General features: G+C 45.3%; 2 long non-coding RNA genes across 2 annotated transcripts; both read left to right on the top strand.

Moving 5' to 3' along the window:
* Nucleotides 1–6,941: 6,941 nt before the first annotated feature.
* LOC120837536 lies at nt 6,942–9,508 on the top strand. Its single transcript, XR_005714922.3, has 3 exons — nt 6,942–7,003; nt 8,935–8,979; nt 9,464–9,508. It is a non-coding gene; the product is annotated as an uncharacterized LOC120837536 (long non-coding RNA).
* Nucleotides 9,509–12,604: 3,096 nt separating this feature from the next.
* On the top strand, nt 12,605–15,429 carry LOC115309074. The gene is made up of 3 exons (XR_003916633.2): nt 12,605–12,645; nt 13,576–13,614; nt 15,312–15,429. It is a non-coding gene; the product is annotated as an uncharacterized LOC115309074 (long non-coding RNA).
* The last annotated feature ends 10,020 nt before the right edge of the window (nt 15,430–25,449 follow it).

Below are 25,449 nucleotides of genomic sequence, written 5' to 3' on the forward strand. Positions count from 1 at the left end.
AGCTTAGCCTTTCTAAGTATCCATGCACGCACCCAATGCATGGAATACAGACTGAACTTGATAACCGCAAGGGTGTTGTTGTTGTGTGTTTCCACGTCAGTTAACACAGTGATAGTCACGGTCATATTTTGTATACTTCTGGAAAATATATTCTGTATGAAAGTAATATTTTTGGGGGGGTGGGGAGGGGGGGGGGGGTAGATAAGGATGGTCATAATGGTGTCACGCCTAGTCATTTCTACTCCTGGAATGGCTAAACTCCACCACTCCATTTCTCTAATTCCTAAACGTGAAAAATGGCCATTGAAAGCCACATTGATACTGCAACAAGGCAGCATAAAGGTGCTGACGTTATCAAACGCGGAAACGACTGCGAAAGTATGCAAAAACTCCCTTAAGAGTACCTATTCTGCTAAGCCCAAGCGTGATCGCACAAAGCGCTTTGTGGCACTTGGTGTACTGAAGACATCAATCGCGCGATCACGCGTAAAGAACTCGCGAGTGGGAACAGACACCAAAAATTAAAACCATCCATTTTGTTTTCGCAAACGGACTGTATACTTACAACAGATACAAAGTTAGCGTGCTGTTTGTTTGATAAGGCCTTAAAAATTTCTAGTTCGTGCGTGGCGCGAGAACAACCTATCTTGCTCTCTGCTTCGAATACTTGCGCAACAGCACCGCTAGTGCACTGTTACAAGCGACGCCTTGTATACCCGCCCAAAATCTCCATCCGCTGCGGCAAGAACAGAAAACCGCTGCGGCGCCAGCATAAGGTTAGGCTGTACCACCATATCATGGAACCCATGGCACCTGCCTTAAAATGTAAACGTTTATATATGCTGTACGATTCTTGCGATTTCTTAACATACCCATACAATTTTTTTATTTGTGTTCCACGCAGAAACTAGAAGATCGGCTGGGTTAAAAGCAGGGAGTCGAACAGGTCATTATTCCGGTTCTGTTAGGGTTGCTTTCTTTTTGTTCCGGTTCGGTTCTGGTTCAGTGGTGCTTTTGAAATAACGGTTCGGTTACCGGTTCCACCAAACACGAACCAGTTCAAACCGGTTCTTGAAAAAAGCCCACAGCTCCCACGAGTGCAATGATGCTGTTTCAAGAGCCACTTACCATGCGCTAGCGAATAGCGCCATCAGCCTGTCTGTGCTAGATGAAAATCGAGACAGCTCGCATAAGAACCGAGCCCACTCCATTCCGGGCAAAAAAGATTGAATTCCATTCCCATTCCACTCCCTCCAGCGATGCCACCATTCCATTCCCATTCCATTCCGGGGTCGCGAAAGTGTGGAATGATTCCGGAATCATTCCGATTCCGGAGTGGCAACCCCGCAACACTGTCTCCAACAAAGTAAGGTGATTATTTTTTTTCTCATTAACTCTGTGAAGATTTATAGTCATCCGCACATTATACGCTGGGAGCATTCACTTCTTTACTGTAATTACCAAAATATTAAGCATGGTGCTGCTGCTGATTTTATTAAGCTTGGTAAAGTCCAGGATGTGTTTAGAAGCAAATGAGAGCAAGACTGCCCTTGATTTTCTCAAGATGTAACAATTTGGTAGAGAACGAGTAAGTTCAACTCAAGGGAGAAAACCAGGAAAACAATGGTGCGACTGAGTGTTCTCCAAAAAAGTAGGGCGATGATTTTTTTTTTTCATTAACTCTGTAAAGACTTAGAGCCATTCACACTTCATACGCTGGAAGCACTCAGTTCTTTACTGTAATTAGAAAGTGCTAAGCACGGTACTGCTGCCAATTTTATTAAGCTTGTTGAAGTCCAGGGTATGTTTAGAAGCAAATGGGAGCAAGACTGAACTTCGTTTTATGAAGATGCAACAACTGGAATAGGGAACGAGTAAGTTTGGCTTAAAGTTCAACTGCGCTTCATTTTTGATATTTAGAAAACTATGTAGCTCTCTTCAGTATCATATAGGAAGACCCAATGTCAAATATTACGATCTAATTCCGTCTATATATTTAATAAACTGGCCAGCAAACCTTCAAGTGAGCCAAGTCGCCGAAGTCTGCCAACTCTAGCGTGCAACGTGAGGCGGAATCGTCAGCACAATCAATGCGACGGAGTTGGAGCGGCCAACGTTGAGCCACTACGTCAGAGGCATGTCTACGTCATTCTCACGTTTTGTTTGTTTTTACTTCTCAGAGCGAAATTGAATGATGACGTCATGAGTTTCTCGTCCCGGTGTTGGCTGAACGACGTCCACGTGATCACCTTAACGCGGATGCGCTAGTTTGCGCTGCCCTGCGCGCTTATCGGTCTGTTTCTCCACTCCCCTTCTCCTCTTTCGTCTTCTCCCCTTCCCCCTCTCTCCCGGGCCATCACCGTCCAAGCCATGCGAAGCGACCTGCCCGCGTCGCGTGTCCTGTCCCTCGCCCCCCCCCCCCCCCCCCCCCCCCCCCGAGCGTCACAAGACCACGTGGCTCGACGTGACGTGGCCATGACTCTGACGACACGAGACCAATGTTGCCTGACTCAGCCGAAGTTTCGGTTTCGGTATCAGCTGATGTTTAAATTAGGATTACACAAATAATATTCCATATTTCGCGAATCCGAAGACGTAGAGCTGTTCAGTAGCGCTTTGTGAAATGGAATCACATGTAAGCCTAAATTTTTCGGAATTGGAGCGGAGTTGCCCTTTGAGGGAGAACATCCGGACAACAATGGTGCGATTGACTGTTTTCCAACAAAGTACGGCGATGATTGTTTCTTTGAAATATTATTCACAAGAGAAGTTTGAGAAATATATGTTGTAAATTTAAGACATTGGTGAGCCAAAAATGAGCATCTTCACTGCGCTTTGCCAAGGACAAACAAAAATAATAAGAGCGCTCCAGCTAGCAGCATTAAACCTGGGATCAAGACCTGTCAGAAAGAGAATTTGTAAACGTCCGCGACGAATGCAAAAAACAACGTGTTAGATAAAACAAATATACACAACATTAAAAGTAACCAGCGACACTGAAGGAACACCCCTTCAGCTCTGAGAGGCGTCGATCGAACGATCTGGTGGCACTTTCAATCCCCGATAACCAACCCTTCTGCGGCAGGAATCCAAAGCTGCTCTGGTGTCTGCTATGGGCAACATGCAATAACGCAATGTATAGGAAACCAATTACTAATCCGTTTACAATGTATGGGAAATCAATTACAAAGAACCGACATTTAGTTGTCATCGATCACAGTACGGCGTCGCGGTGCTGAAAAAAAAAAAAGCTTGCAGGTTCCAGCGGTGTGGAAACAATCATTGGCTCTAGGCGGCGCGCTACGCGGCCTTTTCTTGACGTCAGTGTCGGAAATCTTTTGAATCTACGTTGGAGCTCCTTGAGACGGTACCTCAAGGTGAATTCTCACTTGCCGTTCTTGCTTCCTCCGATTCAAAGGTCCCCCGCAGTTGAATAAACGTACACGGAACTCGCGAAATGACCTTTAAGCAGGAAAAGTCACCTTTCATTTCACGCACGTCTTCCAAAGTACAATGCTTCGCGTCTCACATGTGGTGAATGCCTTCCTGTTCTTTTTCTTTTTTATCAGGTTGTTATCGGATTTGATACACAAGAGAAGGGGGAAGGGAAGAGGCGCTGAGTCACATCCCGATTTGAGCATTCAATGCATTCAATAGCCGCGGATCGCAATGTAGCGGATCGATATAATGTCTTAATTTAATCCGAAACAGGATCAGAAGCGTGTTGTCCCACGAGAGGAACGATGGTGAAACAATATACCGTTAAAAAAAATTGATGGCGACGAATTACTTCTAGAATAATTTTTAAACTGTATCCTAATATATTTTAACAAAGATTCCGTTTTTGAACTTTAAACTTTATTTTCAGCAACGTTATGCCGATGGCACAGGGGGGAAAAGCTACCAAGAGTTAGCTTAACTGCGTCCGGCGCCCTTGCACGTACACGAAATGCATGAATAAAAAACAATTATATTTAACCCTTCCTAATAATTATACAAAAGAACTGAACAAATTTCATACAAATTTCTACCAAAACAATTGAAAACATTTCTAGAAAATTCCCACCGAAGCTAGCCTATTTACCTACTCAAAACAAAAAAGTGCGCACTGTATTTTTTTTTTATTTATTTATAAAATTAATTTTAGTGCGGTTCATCCAAATGTTGTTAACCAGTGTAGGTAGGTTATGAGTAAGAGACTGCAGTGCATAATTTTGTACGGAAATGAGGAACGTTACAAAATTCTCTTTGACGAACATCGATGATTTATTCACGTTTAATCAAATTCGCTAGATCCATAAAAAAAGTAATAAACTCCAAAGTTGAAAAGGCGTAAGCAAATAACAAACGATAGTCATAAACACTGAAAATGTTCAAGACACTGTAGCTCAAAATCGTGGTTCGGCATGTGGCGTATGGAACATTTGCAATAAAACGGAGCATTGTTTGTCTGAAGACTCATTAGTTTGTTGATATTAGCTTTTGTCGTTGTGCCCCACACTAAATGGCAGTAGTTAATCTCTCTGAGCCAAACAGAGCATGATAAATTTGAATCTTTCCTTTTGTAGGTAAAAGGGAGCGACAGTGACCGATAATGCCAGCTACCTTTGACAATTTTGTGAATTAGGAATTCTATACGATGATCCCATTGCATATACTTCGAAAAATTTACGCGTAGCGTTTTATGATGGCTTACCATTTCAATCTGGGTGCTACCAATTTTAAGCGCCTAATTAGTATCAATGTTCATTCACTGGTCTAAAAAACAATCGCTTTCGTTTCAGTAGTACTTATTTCAAGGCCGTTTTGTTCTGATCACAAAGAAACTTCCACAAGACAGCATTACCTTTAGTTATCAGTTCATCAATATTCATCGCAGTAAAGAAAATACTAGAATCATCGGCATACATTATGAAACGTGAGCGTTGACAGATGTTGACGATGTCATTAATATGCACATTGAAGAAAAGTGGGCCAAGTATACTGCCCTATGAAACACCAGACTTCATAGCGCAACGAAGAAATATAGCCCTTTATTAAGACACACGGCTTGCGATACTCTAGGTATGAGTGAATAAGTCATAAAGACGTGCCCCGTACACAATGATTGGAAAGGTTATCAATGAGCGTTGTATGGTTAAGATAATCGAAAGCTTGGCTAAAGCCGATAAAAAAAAAACTACCACTGTCAAGTTTCAACAGTTTTTTCTCTGTATTTCTTAATATTATTTTTAAATAACAAAGCACATTCTGTAGACTCCCCCCCCCCCCCCCCCTTGCGGAAACGAATCTGAAAGTTAGTTAACATTGAATGTGCAACATAAAAAAGTCGTAGAAACGACGCAAAATAGTTTTTTCTGGCCTTTTAGAAAACATGGGTAGTACAGGTTCATAATTTGTAACTACATTTCTGTCACCTCCCTTATGCAAAACGGAAACCTTTGCGAGTTTCATGGAATTTGGGAACTTGCCAGCTGACGAGGCCAAGGTTAAATGTGTACACCAACACTGCCCTAGCAAAAAAAATCATTTGTATGAGAAATTTCTTGTGTCCAATAAACACATATGAATCATACAAGATATATAAGAACATATAAGGACCCATAAGAACCATATAAGAATTATATGAGAAGTATATAAGAATTATATAAGATATATAAGAACCCCATAAGAAACTTATAAGAAACTTCCCACTAGTTTCTTATATGGTGCTTGTATGTTCTTATATATCTTATATAGTTCTTATATAGTTCTTATACGGTTCTTATATGTTATTATATATCTTGTATGATCCATATGTGTTTATTGGACACAGAAAGTTCTCATACAAATGAGAATTTTCAATAGGGTGGGGCAATTATAAATTTAGCGGTCTTTATTTGCATGCCATCAATGTCGTGACTTCTGGTATTACTAAGTCCCGTAAATACACTAAACACTGCTGATTCGTCCCTAGAGGCCAGAAAGAGAGTCGCCTACTCGACTCGAGATAAACGGGGAAGCACACTCACTGAGTGTGCTGGAACGTAAGCTGGCGAGGTGGCGGTTAAAATACGGAGCGCTGTATTCCTGACACTCCTTCACCAGATATGGAAAGCGCATCTATCGGTTTCTTTTGATTGCTGCGTTGAACAACTTCGTTTATAGACTGCCATACAACTGCGGGGCGCTTTTTGTGCATGTGATGAAAAAGACGTTTGTGATAATTTGACTTTGCCTTTTTAAGTGCGGATGTAAGTTGATTACGATATTTCTTGAAGGCAGTAATATCACGGTCATCTCTCGCGAGGGATTCTTTTTCCCGTATCATTGTTAAATATTTGGGGTAACCCATGGTTCCCTTAATCGCTTTTTAACCCTGACCGTCTTATACGGGAAAGATGCAACGTAAATCGACTTTAACTTACTCATCAATTTAGGCGGAGGACTATAGCCTTTTCTGAAAAAGAGGTATAACGTCACGGACGAAGCGTACAAACTTTTCCCGCTAAATTTAGCGAACAATGCTTCCGCTGGAGCCTCGTCTAATGGCAAACCTCAATCGAATTTCCGTTCATAGGAGTTTGTCGGGAGCCTAAACATTAATTGCCACTTTTTTTTTTCGCTTCTTCACGCGTATATTTATTCTATTCCCCATACACTTTACAATTAATTATTCTAAGTATGTATCTGTCCGTGAAACAGGCACGTAGCCAGGGGGGGGGATCGTCAATTTCGCTGGGACCTCCTCTCCCCCCTCCCCCTCGTACAGCATTTTGTCATGGGCGGGCCCCCCGCGAAACAAAATCCTGGCTACGTGCCTGCCGTGAAACAAAAATAACCAATAAAAAACATTATTCACATTGTCCACATAGTGTAACAAAGGGTAAGAGGAAATACGAGCGCTACAATGTCGTTTGTGAGCTTTATAAGCTCCGTAGCAGAACAATTGGCGGCCAGTACACACAGCAGCTGATGATGAGAGCGACTGCATTCCTTTTCGTATGCGCATTAGCGCTCCAAGGTAAGGTGTTACCAAATATTGCATGTTGTTTCTATACTTCTGCCATCTACACAACGCGGTAATGTCACCGTGGATGGTCGGTCAACATAAGAATTTCTCATAAAAATCAGCAACGGATGTCAAAGTATACAAAAGGGTGGATATTGTGCAGCAAACTTAGTGAAGGTTATGCTGACTAAAAACATGTTTTTTTTGTGTGTGTGTTTTTTTCCACGACGGTACGTTTGCATTCCTTATTTTAAGGCCGTAGACTTTCCGGATTAACTGAATAACACCGATAAGCATAAGCCAATGTCTAAAACACAAAAATTGGTTAAAACAAACAAAGAATTAAAAAAAAATCTGGTTATGTGTGTTTGAAGACTATTCTTTGTCGAAACTCTCCTCTCTTGGACATTCTTCTGGCGCATGATCTTACCTTGGATCAAGCACCCTGTACGTTCTGAATCAGACGCACGTCTGAACCTAGAGGACAGTGGCATAAGGGTTAGGTCAGTCACCACAAATTGTCACAAAGCCTTTGTTTTTATTTAGGTCAGAGTTGGACGACAGTGATCAAAACTACACTGGCTTTCGTTATCGGTTAAATGTTGCGACAGAAAGAAGCGGGCGGTAGTGGATAAAAAGAAAATAAAAAAAAAACTCCGGATGGTTACATCAAAGAGTACTCGTACTTTAACACGTATTCTGACTCGTTGTTTGTCGTCGGCAAGCACTGTCTCATTACGGTAACCGTGAAGCGTTATTAGATAGTATGCAAGCTATAAATTAAAGCTGAACCCTTAGTTTTTCATGACCTTGTTTTTGTATTCATCGGCAAATTTGGTCACCAATAATAATCAATGTTTTAACGTGCGTGTAATACAAATCGCCAATATACAAATTTCGTTTTTTTTTTTTTTTTTTTAATTATTAAACACCGAGAAACACCAGCCGATTTTACTTTTACATAAACACCGAAAAACCGTTCACCTGCTTGTGTTCGATGCTGCTGCACTTTTGAACCTTTCGCTTGCTTTCAAACGCAGCTGTTTGCGGCAAATCTTCAACCGATATTCCACGTTAGGGTTGCGCAATCGGAGACAAGAGATATCGGTAGAGGCCGGCAGACTAACCCGTATAAATGAGTGTCGATTTATAACGCAGAGTCGCCCTTGAAATAAACGACAAAGACAAGAGATCCTTATCGTTCACAAAAAATTGTATTTAATAAGACACGTTTATTTCATAAGACAATTCCACACACATTATAAACGTTCGAAACTTAATGTGCCAATTCAGCATGCCCAAGAAACGCCCAAGCATTGCGGAAGGCAAGGACTTATTAGTAGGAAGGAACTTAACGACCCCATTGGATAACCTTTTCGCCGCGTCACTTTTCGTGACTAACGTTCATAATCAAATGTACTCCTCACTGCATAAAAAAAAAGAAAAAAAGATGCAACCCACAAGAAAAAAAAAACTGGAATTAAAGCACAGCCTCATTCCGTATTGCTAATTCTTATCGGGCACCCGGTCGGTATGGGAAAAGCTTCCCATACCGACCGGGCAATAAAGTTTGGTCAGAAAAATCATTTTCGTAATTCTCAGACGGTCCGCGGTCATTGGACCCGATGTTGAACATCCGAGCGCCCTGCCAAACTGCAATGCAGCGCTCGTTCTTCTTAATCGCTCGGTGGCATGACCTGTTGTTCACAGTTGTCCTTGTCGGCCATTGCAGTTACGCCCAGACTTGCTACTTTCGTTCTTGTCGCCTAACCCAGCTACGTCATATTTCAAGATAGCAACCGTAACACGAAAACGGTCTGTAGTATAGTTGGTTCACTTCCTTCCTGTTGTTACTGCTCCGCAGTTTAATTGGGTTAATTCTAATTCAAGCGATATGCAACTGCCGAACTACACTGAACTGTATCGTTCTTTTTCTGTTGCAGGAGTTCTCAATGAGGAATTGAATTTGGCTGATGCTGAAGGCGAGGGTATGAGGTCAAAAACAGATGCATGCGTGTGTAGCTGTAACTTTGTGTTCATATAGGTCAACAGATTACTTATTTTAGTCCCGCGACCCCAAAACAAGTCAAGTAATGTTGCGTGATAAAAAAAGAAAATATCTAACACGACAATGTTTTTAACCCTGGAGAGTGCACGGAAACAGGACGACTGTCCCTCTTATTCCCCGACCTCTCCAGGGTTAATAATGCCAGTTCTTAATCAGCTCCGTCTGCACCTTTGCATTTACTTCATTAATACGACGAATTCTCCCCATTTAACAAAATTAGACTCGTTTTATTTCGTGTCTTTTTCTGTTTATTTTTGAGTTGGCAACAATTTCGATTGCGCCAGATCAAGCTTTGAGTGAATGCACATAGAGGAACAAGAGGGCAGCTACCTTTTCTTACTGCCTGAAGAGCAACAGAGAAATTTCGTACACGTGGTTCACTGTATTTTGTTATCCTTGTCCAGATCAAACTACTGATACTGCAACGGTCGTGAAGGATCGTAAGAATGGTAAGCATAACACGGCCAAACCAAGGTTTCACGCGTTGAAAAATACTTTTGGACATTTGCTCGGTTCAAAGACGAGGTAAAGGAGGATTTTAGGAATGACACGTTATTTATAATAATATAAAAATAATCGTTTTTTTTTTTTTTTTTTTTTTTTTGTATTGGCATTACAGGGGGTGGAACTCATGAAATGTACTTGGGAGCAGCCACGGGAGCAGCTGAAACAGCTGTTTTAGAGCAGGTTGGGAGCAGCTAAAACTACATTCTGGAGCAGGCTAGGAGCAGCTCAGATCAGTTTGCATTGCACTTCAGCTTGTGTCTTAGACAAGCACTGGAGCAATTTCAATTGTGCTTAGGAGCAGAGATGAACATCAGTGGTTAGGGACCCAGGTAGATGGGATAACAGTGTAATAGATGCGAAAACTTGAAACTTTGTGAGCCTTAATGAGAATCAAAAAGCAAGTACTCTATGTTTCTGAAGATAGCGTCCTTGATATTTTCTGAGTGGCTTTCAGATGTTCAAGATGCAAACCAGCACTGCTTATCGCACAACCCACACGTGATTGACATAGTAATTACATGTGCGAACCACGTGACGTGCGTAAACAACGGACGTGCAGTTGCACGGAGGAGCAGGGCAACAAATTTCGAGTTTATCCTATTGTGCAACTCGGTATCGAAGCAGCAGGCTACGATTAACGAAGTTATCGTATTTGAAGCGATAAGCAGGAGCAAGGTTAAAGTACGCCGAGCAGATAAGTAGAGCTGCCGGCCGGCAAGGTAAGAGCTGCTGGCCGGCAAGGTTTCGGATCGGACCGGGTTTCAGTTCTATCGAATCACGATTTATCTTGCGAGAATGCGGTTCCAACTCCTAAGGATGAAGTACTAAAAGGAATCTTTTGCTCAGTTGCTTTCGACTGGATGACGTCCGGATCCCGGGCCGCAGAGCCTCATGCAATCTGATGCTTAACGACTCGACCTTACCTCGGCCGACTTGCCCTACCGCTTATGGTTGAAGAATAACAATCCAGTCGTAGGTGGTGTAGCGCTTAGAATCCGAGTTTTTTTCGCGCGCTTCCGACTCGGGATAGACAGGGGGAATAAACAAAACAAAGGATTACAAGGCCGACCAGGCTAATCGCCCTCATTGTTGCCAATCGAGTCGATAGAAACCGAAACTAAGACGAAATAAAAAGTTTTTTGGCGCACGTCTTGCGATTTGGCGTATAATGGCGCGAGGTATTGGCTGTGGCGCAGTTTCTGCAACATGGCGCAGGGTGGCGCAGACACATGCGTCTGGCGCAAAATGGCGAAAATGGCGCAGCCGTTCCACCCCTGGCATTACTTCTGCCGACGGCAAAAAGATGGATAACAAGTGTTTGACCTTTCGGAGGAAATACTTTGCATACTGTGAACGTCCCCTAGAAATAGCGAGGCCGAAGTGCTCATTTCTTACGTCACCTGCCGAAAGCCAGTGCGGGTCATATTTGGGAAGCGAGAGCTTCTGCCAGCGTTCAGCCGGGACGCGCGTTCTCACCGACGAATCGCAAGTTCTAGCGGAACGCTGACATAAAACTCGTGTCTGATATCTACCCCACGCTGGCCTTTGGTAGGTGACGTAGAGAGTTCAGCACCGCGGCTTTTTATCTGGTTAATGTTGACACTGTGCAAGCGGAGGACAGACCTATATGCGCAGTGCAGCGCCGTAAAACCACGAAACAGATATAACGAACCATTACTACGAACGATATTACATCGCAGCCCCTCTTCTTTCAGTCAATAAATACTACCGGGCTGCGGAAAAAAAAAACAAGAATGTTACGTCATTAATATTACCTATAGCTGACTTTAATGTCGGGCTTCCGTCGCATCAAGACTGCGTGCCACCACATTATACGCAAGAACGTTCAATGAAGGTTCTGACAAGGCATCGTGGCGGTTTTGTTAATCGCAGCTGAAAGTTCGTGGCATAAATCATTAACTTAAATTTCCATCCTTCAGTGTATTTTATTATTACCCTTCAATTACAGCAACCAATATAGAACCGCCTGTCATTGAGGATGCCGAAGGTAAGCAAATATAAAGACAAACAAAAATCTTTTGTTTTCTTTTCTTTTCTTTTTTTTTTCTTTTTTTTTTTTTTGCATTGAGCAGATTTTATTAGGAAGCTGTAAAGCTGGGCACGTAGAAGTGACGATTTCTGAGCCGGATCTGTATATATATTTGTTTGACTTGCGTTTTGAAGCGTTTGGTCTAGTGATATGCAGATGTCAACACGGTTTTGCGAACAACATTATCCGCCGCACCTGTTTCTTTCGTTACAACCCCAAATTCGCAAAAATAAATTAGTGTAACTGAATCTAGTATATTGAAAATAATTCGTTGTACCTACCAATCCGGAAAGCCCTGACGATACCGCCGTCATGCTACGACGTAATTAAAGCTTGACAATGAAGAAGAATACGAGGATAAACATAAACCGAACGGGCTGTGTTTGAGGCATCGTGTTGCTCTGACAAGGCATCGTGGCCCTTTTGGCAATCGGAGCTGAAAGTTCCTGGCATATATCATAGTGTACACATGCACATGGGATGAAATTTCCATCTTCAGTGTATTTTATTAATACCCTTCAATTACAGAAACCGACAGTGAACCACATGTCATTGATGATGAGGAAGGTAAGCAAACAATAAAACAAACGAAAATCACTATTTTTTTATCTTTTTTTTTGGCATGGCTTGGTGGCGTTTTTATCAATCGCAGCTGAAAGTTCATGGCATCGATCATTGTGTACACATCACGCACGTAGCCAGGATTTTGATCGGGGGTGGGGGGGGGGGGGGGGGGGGGGGGTTGTTGCCCGTGAGAAACTGCTGTATGATGAGGAGGGGGGAGAGAAGGCCCCGGCAAAATGAAAGATTTCGGCCGGGCCCCATGCCACCACCGCCGCCGCCCCCCCTCCCCTCCCCTCCCCTCCCCATCCCCCATCCCCCCCCCCCCCCCCCCCCCTGGCTACGTGCCTGATGCCCATGTATATGGGCTCATGTTTATTCAACAAGGTTTCCATCTTCAGTGTATTTATTATTACTCTTCAATTACAGAAATCGATGGTGAACCGCCAGTCATTGAGGATGTGGAAGGTGAGCAAACATAACGAACAAATATTTCTTCTTTTTTTTTTTTTTTTTTACTTGGGCAGAATTTTATAGGGGGTCGTAAACCTGGGCACGAACAAAGTGACGATTTTTCTGCCGGATCCGTATATATATTTGTTTCACATGCGTTTTGAAGCGTTTGGTCTAGTGATATGCAGATATTGTCACGAATGACAAGTGATGAGGCGGTGAATAACTGAGTAAACTGAACTTTTAATGGGCCGAACTTGTGCCCAAAAACAAAATGAAAACGAAAGATAACAGCAGAGCGTCGCGGGCATCGAAGGCGGCGAAGCAGCAGGATCGAACGCTGAGGCGAAACTGACTCGACAAGGTCGCGGGCGGCCTCTTATCTAGATTGAGTCACTATCTCGAAGATTCGGCGGGGAAGGTTCGAGCGTAGCGCGCTTGGGGCGAGAATGAACACGCACTTTCTAGAACAACAAAAGCAGGTATAAACGATAGAAGTTATGTTCGCAGCAAGAATAAACGAGAACCTTCTGCAAGTCCTGCGCGCGGCAATATCAACACGGTTTTGCGAACAACATTATCCGCCGCACCTGTTTCTTTCGTTACAACCCCAAATTCGCACAAATAATTTAGTGTAACTGAACCTAGTATATTTAAAATAATTCGTCGTACCCACCAATCTGGAAAGCCCTGACGATACCGCCGTCGTGCTACGACGTAATTAAAGCTTGACACTGAAGAAGAATACGAGGATAAACATAAACAGAACGGGCTGTGTTTGAGGCATCGTGTTGTTATGACGAGGCATCGTTTTGTTATGACAAGGCATCGTGGCCCTTTTTGGCAATCGGAGCTGAAAGTTCCTGGCATATATCATAGTGTACACATGCACATGGGATGAAATTTCCATCTTCAATGTATTTTATTAATACCCTTCAATTACAGAAACCGACAGTGAACCACCTTTCATTGATGATGTTGAAGGTAAGCAAATAATAAAACAAACGAAAATCACTTTTTTTTTTTTTGACGTGGCTCGGTGGCGCTTTTGCCAATCGCAGCTGAAAGTTCATGGCATCGATCATTGTGTACACATCACGCACGTAGCCAGGATTTTGAATGGGGGGGGGGGGGGGGGGGGGGGGGGGTGTTGCCCGTGAGAAAATTCTGTATCAGGAGGAGGGGGGAGAGAAGGCCCCGGCAAAATTAAAGATTTCGGCCGGGCCCCATGCCGCCGCCGCCGCCACCCCCTCCGCTCCCCTCTCTTTCCCCCCCCCCCCCCCCCCCCCTGGCTACGTACCTGGTGTCCATGTATATGGGCTCATGTTTATTCAACAAGGTTTCCATCTGCAACGTATTTTATTATTACTCTTCAATTACAGAAATCGATGGTGAACCGCCTGTCATTGAGGATGTGGAAGGTAAGCAAACATAACAAACAAATATTTTTTTTTTTTTTTACTTGGACAGAATTTTATAGGAGGTCGTAAAGCTGGGCACGAACAAAGTGACGATTTTTGTGCCGGATCCGTATATATGTTTGTTTCACATGCGTTTTGAAGCGTTTGGTCTAGTGATATGCAGATATCAACACGGTTTTGCGAACAACATTATCCGCCGCCCCTGTTTCTTTCGTTACCACCCCAAATTCGAAAAAATAATTTAGTGTAACTGAATCTAGTATATTTAAAATAATTCGTTGTACCTACCAATCTGGAAAGCCCTTACGATACCACCGTCATACTACAACGTAATTAAAGCTTGACACTGAAGAAGAGCACGAAGATAAACATACACGCAACTGTGTGTGATTGGGGCAATGCCTCAAACACAGTCGTTCGCTGTCCCCTAGCTAGTCTGCCTGCACCCTAGCACTTCTATAACTTTGATTTGTTTGGTTTTCAGACCGAGCAAATATATGTACACTGCGGATATAAAATAATGTTTCTCAAAACAACGGGGAAAGCTTCTTTTTTTCAGCTGTCGTTTTTGTATGTGCACTGCTATGCCGCCAATCGATTACCCAAATATTAATTTATCGCCGGCTACTCAGTGCTAAATTAGTCACTGTAGCAGATAAAACCATCCCCTCAGGCAAACGTGTGATCGGGGAGTCAACACTTCCCCATGATAGGTTGAGCGGTAAACCCGGGAATAGCGCGAAAAGTTCCAGAAACGAATCCTCTCATGGCGACGTTAAGTTTGGGGAGCAGTGTACAGTACAAGCCGTGAATACATCTTGGGGGCGCAGCAAACGCGACATGCTTGCCTTTTGAGTTGCGGTGCAAAGATGCGTTGTTCTGAAACTCTATCTCTGCTAACGCCCGCTCTCCCTACCGTCCATAACGTGAACTAAAATTCGGTTCGCTATTCCGAAACTCCCGAATAAAAATGTTATCGCTCAACCTTCGACGCAGGGGAAGGCAGAATGATTTGTGTGAATAAAGAACAGCGCAAGCTGCCCATTATCCGTCATGGTGTAGATAAGAAAAAAAGTCTGAAACTCGGAGTGCCTTTTAGAAGGTTGCCTGACAAATCGCTCAAAACATTGATTTTAAGATCTGCGATGCGCAACAAACGCTTCCTAACCCCAATGCTACGAGCGCATAACTGTGAGTGCATGTAGTTTTGTCGTAAGAACTATTTCTTATGTACTCTTTTTTTTTTTTTTTTTCCGACAGCGAGGCACATCTTTCGAAGGAAGACAGTATGAGGCGAAAGAAGAGTCATTCAATACATTTATAAAGGAAACATTCCAGATATACGGAATGGATCCCCTAAACCTTTCTACGCATACAAAATCACTGAAGTCAACTACATGGGCACACACGTAATTGGAAATAAGGCAGCTGACTGCACGCGTGTTTGCCGACGTTACCAACAGAAGAGATGAATAAAGTTTCCGTTTTCTTATGTTGGAGCAGTTTATTTAGTAGCACCTGTACGCTAAAAGTAGTAGTTCAAACTCAGTCGTTCAAATTTCGCCTGGAACTCGAAGAGTGAGTATGAACCTTGTGCAGTTTTTGCTTCGAGTATTTGTTCAGTTCAAACCGCGCCGATTTTTCAACCCTCCTTGGAGAGAAGAAGAATCCGTACGATCACTTACGTGTGGCCAAAGCATACAAGCCTATGTAATATGAGCATGAATCGTCCGAGCGCGCGATCGGCGAATCGGCTTTCGAAACACCCGGGAGCCGTCGTCGATCCCTCCCTTCCCGCCAGGATAGGCACGCGTTTCGCTATTTTCCCATTTTCGGGCTGCCATAGCTACACAATCGTATTATTCTCTGCCAACACCTTTTGCGCCAACAAGAAAAAAAATTTGGCTCGAATTTTGTGACACCGTAAAATTAAAGCACAACCAATCACTGCACCGTATTGGTCAAGCCAAGATTAAGAGAGATCTGAGCCAAGATTGAGAGAGATCTGCTGCATCTCAAGTCCTTTTCGGTAAATTTGGGTGGTGCGTGTTGGGTACACTTTAATAGCGTTCATCAATCAGTCTTTCTGTGAAGGTCTCCGTGGCAGCTATGCTCCGGACATGTTGCTTGCATCTCCCGAAAAACAAAATGCCGGATAGCAGGTTGTAAAAAAATTGCGCGACGCGTCACTTTCCAAGAGCCGCTGATTGACTCAGCCACTGACACGGTGACCGGGCCGAAATCGGTCAGCGAGCGACTGGTCCAAACCGGTCGCTTTCTGACCGCGACTATCGCTCGGCGACACGCTCGGTGCAAGCTGTTCAAATTATCTAGCGCCAAGAGCGCCGTCGGTGCCGTTACAATAGCCAGTAGAGCGCTTCGATTCGCTGACGTATCTTCCCATCGATGTTGTGGAATTTCTCATTTCCGGGAAAGTGACAATTGGCCAGTTACTCTAGCGACGAGTTACAACTGCTCGGCGGTGTCGACTCTTAAGAAAGATACGAGCGCAGTGCCTAGAGTGAACAGAGAACAACCGACGAACTTCAACCCCGGCGGTACGCTCACTTTGCCCACGGTGAAACAGGCACTGTTCTCACACCCCGCACACAGCGGACACCGCGGGAAAAAATAGGTTGCTTTTCGCAGCGTATCCATCCCGTTGAGTCGAGTCTTCAGAAACCTGTCAAGGGCGCGTCTAATTTACATACTAATCACCAATACCGCGTCATGATCGCCGCTGCAGCAACAATATGTCCCCGTTGTTTCTAAACGGGAGTCAAACCGTACAGCTATTCTACGACGAAAGGAACCCCACTCACCCGGTCGGTCAGGGATCGGCCGCTCGCTCTTGTCCGCGCAAAAGGTCCAGCGACGCAGTCTGAAAATAATAAGCAAAAGAACGCGTTAGGGCGTCATGTAAGGAACACTACGCACGCTTCTAGCAACGTTAAAGGGGGTCGTCTCAACCCCAAGAGATGATAAAGCATTCCTAGTGGCGAGCCCCACGTCCTCTACGATCCGCTCAGTCAAACGGGCCTCGCGCCCAGCCGGCTCATGACGCTACGGAAACTCAGTATTAGCCGTAGGGGTGTGCAAATACCAGTTCCAATCGAATAGCACCGAGTCATCTCATTCATAACCTTCACAGTGGAAAGAGAAGTCACAACACTCGGGTTTCTTGGCAGTCAAAGCTATGACAGTCCGCTGTTTGATTCGAACATATATTCGCACACCTCCACTCTTAAAACTTTTTTTTAATTTTTTACAGCGACAATTGTTACGGGTTTGTACCCCCGGTTTTGGCGGCCGCGTGAGCGTAAACAAATTCAGTTTCCCCTCATTATTTAGCGGGAAAAAAAAATTACGTCATGTGGCCCATCCTTCAATTCAGTTTCCCCGCTAAACTTGGCGCAAACATTGGGCCACGATATGACGATCGTCATAGCCATATCGTCGAATAAGAAGCACAGCTAGCGCTGTCTAAACGCATCACGCCCCATGATCGTCCTCCAATTTTATCAATGGGTGATTTCAGATAAGATCGACCAAAGGGTGGCTGGTCGACATTTTTAAATCAACTGATGTTTTTATATGACATTGTCTAGTGTCTGGTTTAAACGAATCCACACTTAGTTTTGACCAGAAAAAAAATTTGGAGACAAGAAAAATCGTAAGGCAGGGAGAGGTGGACAGTTGCAATAACGCGCACTGATGGAGGGGGCAAGTTGGAAAGTGAATAATTAAAACAATAAAATTAGGAGAATTTTTAAACTTTTTACAAACAAACTATGGGTACACCTTGCTTGTAATATAGAGTAATAATATTTATTAAAAATTTATTTAGTTTTCTAAAAATTGCCAAACATGCCTGCTCGAACGACAAATGGCAAACTTTGGAAATCTGTATCTCATGAAATAATTTAATCATTATTACATAACTTGCAGACATTATTTTACTAATATACGGCTATTATTGAAAAAATAAATGAGGTATCTGAGCGACACACTAGTTACAATATATTTGGACAAACATGGGAAAAAAATCAAACAAAGAAAAATTCCAATGCGAATAAAAAAGACACCACCTTCGATTTTTTTTTAAATTTGGGTACCCTGTTATACTCTATTTCGGCATTCATTTCTATTAAAAACATGTTGCATCATTGCACTGTGAAAGAAGAAACAACTCCCCAATGTAGGGTCCTTTTTCAAAGCCTACACTTAGCAGTGTCCTATACAAGAAGTGACTCTGAGTTCCAGTTTCATGAAACTTGCACAAATCTTTTATATACATTTATTCAGATGAGGTCATTGATAAAAAGAGTGATCGGTCACACAGTAAAAGGGAGGAGAAACTATATACAGCATTTTACATAAGCGTACAAAGTTGTATCATATTAGAGACTAATGATTTGAGAAAAGATGATGCAGTGTGAAGTTGTACCTTCCGGTATATTTTACATCTAGAGTAAAATAAATAACTTTACTTCCACACACAAAAACAAAGATATAATAGTAAGATATTTAGGTTGGCTGTGTATTTACGATTACAAACAATTTCAGGTGACGGATGCCATAGTGCCTAACTGGAGCAGCTTCGATGCTCTCGGTGTATGAATGAATCGTGGCAAGCCGATATATTTTATCCTGCTCGAGGATAACATTTTGGGATTTTTTTTATAGTGATCAGATAAAAATTATTAGTAACCACCAACAAAAACAGTAGGTTAAATACCCCGTGAAGAAAAATGTGATAAATAAGATGTCCCTGCATTCAAAATGAGCAGTCCTTGGGAAATCAAATTCGGCACTTTACGCTAAGGTTTTCCTCGCTGTACCCATTTAATAAAGTTGCTTCCAAGCAGCTCCGACTGTCCGTGCTACATATACGTCACAGGTCCCTTCTGTTGATGACTTGCTGAGCCGCCACGCGTGCCAAGACTGAATGCCAGGGAAGGCGCGCACCGTCAGCCACTCTTCTTTTTTTTTGTTCACGATACCGAACAACCTCATTTTCGTCCAGATATACAAGATGCACGCCTTTAAGTTTCTTTGATAGAACGCTCACCATTGTCCTGGCCGTCTGAATTGCGCTTACTGAACGTTCTCTCAGGTTGTTCAACGTGGCCTGGTGCTTCACGAGTCCGCCAACTCCGTCACATGCATTTTTCCCATGTCCAGATGCAGAAAATAACCACTGGGCTTGTGGGCAATCGTCCTTTGCAAATTGGTGAAGCTGGTAGCGATTCTTGAAATGACTGGCGGCGCCGTCACTTACGTACGTCACGTACGAGTATACCGCAACGTTGTCTTCAACCCACTCCTTCACTTTTTCTAGAGCCAAGCAAGCGTGAGCGGCGTCGTGACACAGGTCCTCACTGATGATGGCAAAGCTGTTTGTAGATTTTCTTGTCGTCACTACACATGTAAATATCGAAACTTGTTTTTTTTTCCAGTGATATGCTTGCACTTCGTCAGGAAGCACGATGGTCCAGTTTTCAGCAAAGTCAAAATGAAAGACAATGCTCCCGCGTTGCATTCATCGTAGATCGCTTTACCTTGCGTTTGCCGGATATGGTTGTGAAGTACCCAACTTCCAACCGTCACTTGGATGACTTTTAGGAAAGTCTCAGGTTCCAAAGTTTTTTTCACAAGGTTGCCGGACTCCCATGTTGCAAGCACAATTTCTTCATCCTCCGGAATATCAAGCTCCTGGAGTGTAAGAAACTGGCCTTTTGGGCACACTGTAAACGAAAAGTAGCCCGGATGGGGGTTTTAAAGAATAAGATACCGATTAAACTCCCAAGCCTAAAGCATTCACTCCCGCACATGGGAGTATAAAAACTAGAAACCACCACTTTACTCTGGTCGCTAAGAAACGAGGTATAAAAGCGACAACACCTGATTTCACTCCCATTTTAAACTGGAGTTCTTGTATGACAACCCTCCGCAAGACGAAATGGGAGTTGAAAATACTCCCATCCGTCCACCCGTCTGCGGGAGATCGGCCGCCATTGACGCAGCCGGCGTTTCCCCCGTCCCGCTCAGTCCCGGCTCTGGCACCAACGGGTTTCCCGTCGTGGAAGAGGTCGTTATAATGGGTCCAAGACGTTTTGGGGCTGGTTTTTGTACAAAATCCCGACGCTCTCGAACAACAAATATTACATCAGTGAAAAACCAATCACAAAGTACGAACTTTTCGCTCAATCTGGCGAATACTCAAAAGTTGAGGGTACTATGGGGAAGCAGAAGACAATCCAGCTCTTTTCGGGCAGACTCAAGTATAGTGCAACCATTGTGTGTTGTTTAAAGGCCCTTTCACACGATGCATTTTTCTGGCGCAACTTGACTCGCGAAACGAGTTTCGTGAAATGAATGCGCCGTCTGAACAGGACCGAAAAATGCGCGTCTGCATCTCCCTGGGTTTTCACGAAAAACACAGCCAACGGCCTCTCGAGAAAGCTTTCACGCGATCTCAAAAGGATGAGCGAGCCGTTCGCGGGGCCCAGTGGCGGATTAAGAGGGGGAAGGGGGGGGGGGGGGGGGGGGGGGGGGGAATGGGGAGGTTTGTCTAGATGTTCTGACTACCTCTTGATTTGTGCATGTGTAAAAATTTAGGGCGGGAAAACAAAGGGAAAGGGCGGGGGGGAGGGGGGTTTCAAAAGACATCTGATACGCTAACCTCCCCTCTCTGGAAATACCGGCGTCGGTACCTGGCGGGGCCAGATTTCTTCCCGATTCCAAGCCACAGCAGAAAAAAAAAAGTAAATAAACACGGCGCGATCCACGGATGGATACGTAGGTTGCGTTTTCTTGGTCCATACGAGTTCGGGTGCGCACAGGTCGGTGGCGCGTGGCAGCTTTCTCAATTTTTGTGCACTCGTAGCGACGAGCGCGAACATTGCACGTCGCCGCCAAGAATGCTCTATTCGCGTCGTCAACGAGCCCGGAGAGCGCTGCCCGACGGCGGTGACTACCCAGAAGCCCACGCGCGAGCGCCCCATTCGGGAATTCGGGGCAGCTGGGGCCAGTGTGGTGCTCGAGGCGCTCACTTCTGCGATCTGAACTTGCCGTTCGTGCCGCGTGTCGTCTGCTGTACACGTTTTTCCGTGCTGGTGTGCATTTTTAACGTTCGTGCGCTCGACTGGGCGATTGTGCGCGTGGACGTGGACTGCTCCGAGGATGTGCTACCGCCGTTAGGCCTATCCGTTAACGAGCCCGGGCCCATAGGCCTAACAGCCGGTGGTGGTGGTGGTGGGGTGCCGGCGAAAGCGGGAAGCTCCATGACGCGTCAAAGGTAGAGTTAATTAGAATTAAGGATGACCTCATGTGTGTGCTATATTTTATCATGTGCTAGTTGTACGTTAAGGCAGCCGTTCCCGGTCGAAACAAGCGCCATCGAATGTACGAGAACGGAATTCGGGGCAGCTGGGGCCAGTGTGGTGCTCGAGGCGCTCATTTCTGCGATCTGAACCTGCCGTTCGTGCCGCGTGTCGTCTGCTGTACACGTTTTTCCGTGCTGGTGTGCATTTTTAACGTTCGTGCGCTCGACTGGGCGATTGTGCGCGTGGACGTGGACTGCTCCGAGGATGTGCTACCGCCGTTAGGCCTATCCGTTAACGAGCCCGGGCCCATAGGCCTAACAGCCGGTGGTGGTGGTGGTGGGGTGCCGGCGAAAGCGGGAAGCTCCATGACGCGTCAAAGGTAGAGTTAATTAGAATTAAGGATGACCTCATGTGTGTGCTATATTTTATCATGTGCTAGTTGTACGTTAAGGCAGCCGTTCCCGGTCGAAACAAGCGCCATCGAATGTACGAGAACGGAATTCGGGGCAGCTGGGGCCAGTGTGGTGCTCGAGGCGCTCACTTCTGCGATCTGAACTTGCCGTTCGTGCCGCGTGTCGTCTGCTGTACACGTTTTTCCGTGCTGGTGTGCATTTTTAACGTTCGTGCGCTCGACTGGGCGATTGTGCGCGTGGACGTGGACTGCTCCGAGGATGTGCTACCGCCGTTAGGCCTATCCGTTAACGAGCCCGGGCCCATAGGCCTAACAGCCGGTGGTGGTGGTGGTGGGGTGCCGGCGAAAGCGGGAAGCTCCATGACGCGTCAAAGGTAGAGTTAATTAGAATTAAGGATGACCTCATGTGTGTGCTATATTTTATCATGTGCTAGTTGTACGTTAAGGCAGCCGTTCCCGGTCGAAACAAGCGCCATCGAATGTACGAGAACGGAATTCGGGGCAGCTGGGGCCAGTGTGGTGCTCGAGGCGCTCACTTCTGCGATCTGAACTTGCCGTTCGTGCCGCGTGTCGTCTGCTGTACACGTTTTTCCGTGCTGGTGTGCATTTTTAACGTTCGTGCGCTCGACTGGGCGATTGTGCGCGTGGACGTGGACTGCTCCGAGGATGTGCTACCGCCGTTAGGCCTATCCGTTAACGAGCCCGGGCCCATAGGCCTAACAGCCGGTGGTGGTGGTGGTGGGGTGCCGGCGAAAGCGGGAAGCTCCATGACGCGTCAAAGGTAGAGTTAATTAGAATTAAGGATGACCTCATGTGTGTGCTATATTTTATCATGTGCTAGTTGTACGTTAAGGCAGCCGTTCCCGGTCGAAACAAGCGCCATCGAATGTACGAGAACGGAATTCGGGGCAGCTGGGGCCAGTGTGGTGCTCGAGGCGCTCATTTCTGCGATCTGAACCTGCCGTTCGTGCCGCGTGTCGTCTGCTGTACACGTTTTTCCGTGCTGGTGTGCATTTTTAACGTTCGTGCGCTCGACTGGGCGATTGTGCGCGTGGACGTGGACTGCTCCGAGGATGTGCTACCGCCGTTAGGCCTATCCGTTAACGAGCCCGGGCCCATAGGCCTAACAGCCGGTGGTGGTGGTGGTGGGGTGCCGGCGAAAGCGGGAAGCTCCATGACGCGTCAAAGGTAGAGTTAATTAGAATTAAGGATGACCTCATGTGTGTGCTATATTTTATCATGTGCTAGTCGTATATGGCAGCCGTTCCCGGTCGAAACAAGCGCCATCGAATGTACGGGAACGGTGGACCCAATGAAACATTTTAACCAAGCCGGCCAGAAATTTTCATCTGGAGTGTCTCGGCTAGGTAAACGATAGTAGCGGTACGCGATGAAAGTGGGACTGAATTTTTGCATTGTTTGTAAAGGTTCTGTGAAATGCGCTGCAATTTCAAACGCGTACGTTGTGTAATTGGGCTTCGTCCGCTTTCTTCGGTGTCAGTTTCTTGACTCGGCGAACAGACTGGCCATCTGTCAGAAAGAGGTCGCTGTGGAATATCGATTTCATCGAAGCATTCCGGCGGAATCACAAGAGTCGCTTGACACCACTCCGGAAAATCTGCCAAGCAGCTAGTTTCGACAAACCCGATAGTGTGATTTGTGTTTTGTCACATTTGTGTGAGATTTTGGAGAAAATAAATGCTGGTCTGCATTCGTTATCCCCCAACATTTGTTTGTTTTCGGTCTGCTAACCACTACCCCGAATCGTTGTTTTGAAGCGGGTCCAAACCACGGGAACGAAAAGGTACCGACTGGGAATCCGACATACGGTACGTGTATATACGACGCGGTTGCCGCGAAGACACGCATGCTCAAGGTGGCAGCAGTGGCAGCTCGTCGGGGTGCGCTGGTTGGCCGCGCTGATAAACCAGACAGTGGCGTAGCCAGGTCGTGTTCAAGGGTCGAAACACCTTCGAAATTGCATGGTTTTCCTCTTTCTCCCCTTTCCCTTTTTCATTGTCAGCTTCTTTTTTTTTCTTTTTTTTCTTGTTTTGTGAAGGCATTAAAAGTCCTATGTGCTTCTCTTTCTGTTCGACAACCCACTACGGCGAGGGGCCGGAACATTCCAAAGCAAAACGAAGATGACAACACTGTCCGTGGACTGCGTGAGCGTGAGAAATAGAAGTCCGGCTCCGGCTTTCCGAAGAGCTCTCGCCAAACTCGACAGTGTTATTAGCAACCTAAGCCTTTCTTCGGGCTCGCAGGTGCGGATGACTCCGCTCCTGACGTCACATAAGCCGCGAAATCCTAACCTCGAAGGACGCTGGCCTCGCCTCGGAGAATGCAGGCGGCTTGACTAAAGTTCCCCTACACTTTGAGCCTCAAGGACTCCACGCCACTATCAGGGCAGCGAAACAAAATTTCAAAATAGCAATACTTTGACTTTGCAAACCCTACAACCCTACAAACAGGACGACAAAATGACAAACAACTTAGCTTTCTTTTTTTTTTTTTTTTTTTTTGTTGTTGTCCCGTCTTTTATTTGTTTTGGGGGCACACAAAAATGTAAAAAAGAAGAAAAAAAAAGAAGCGGGAGAGAAAAGCGGCAGCATATGCACCGTAGAAGCACTTTGGAATGCTCATAATTCTTTTGGTTTCAAAGCGTACCGAGGTTACTTATTTAATCGCTGCAGTGGGTAATGTTTATAATCTTGAGTTCAACACGTGAGTCGTGAAAGTTCCCTTACGTATATAGACTCTCAAAAATTAATTCAATAGCCAAAGCTGTCGCTTGACGCTTTTTTAAAGAATGATTATTTACCTACAACTTCAAGCGTGCCATCAACGTCTCCAACAGAATCGGCACATTCACGTCAGGCAGCATCGTCCGCCCTAGGCGAGAGCAATGTCATGGCCAACGACGTCGGTTGCAATGTCGCAATCCTCGGGTTGGGCCAATCACCAGCCTGTGCGGAGCATTCGTTTCATTAAACAAACTGTCTGAGGAAGTTCTGGTTTGGACACAGATGTGAAGGGACCGCACCGCTTAGCGCGTGTCGCCGGTAGAGACAACTTGCCTTGGTCCCCAGGTCCCCAGGTCTCGTATTCTAATGTCAACCGCCTGCTGCAAATCCTGGCCACCATGCCCGTTAGCGTCGTTGAGGCGGAACGTTCGGTCTCGAGACTCCGAAGACGGAAGCCATACCTGAGAGCTTCAACGTCCCCGGAGCGCTTGCTGCTCCGTTCTTAGCTCAGACCAGAAGCTCCGCCTTCAGCACGAGCTCGCTGGCTTCCGCTGTGCTTTGTTTGCGCGCGCCTGCGCGTTCAGACTTGTGCCAGCAAGGGCAGAAAGCTCGCGCTGAAGGCGGAGCCTCTAGTCTCAGCTAAGGGTGAACGGAGTATAGGGGTTGCGCTTTTGAACATTCACGGGAACATCCAAGACAGCTCCGAAAGGGTCCTCTCGCTGCTTTCGATCGACCGACCGCGGCTTCCACTAAATGTTTAGACCCCACAAAACGATAGAAACTGGTACTTTTCTCTGCCACTTTCTCGTAAAACGACAACGAAGAACGGAAAAAACCCGAAACATGACCACAACACGATCATTTCTGAAAAATGTGCGCAGGAACAATGAGCGTGACGTTTCACTTGCTCGTTA

This window comes from Ixodes scapularis, unplaced genomic scaffold (genome assembly GCF_016920785.2).
Source record: "Ixodes scapularis isolate PalLabHiFi unplaced genomic scaffold, ASM1692078v2 PGA_scaffold1__304_contigs__length_218370807, whole genome shotgun sequence".
Lineage (NCBI taxonomy): Eukaryota > Metazoa > Arthropoda > Arachnida > Ixodida > Ixodidae > Ixodes > Ixodes scapularis.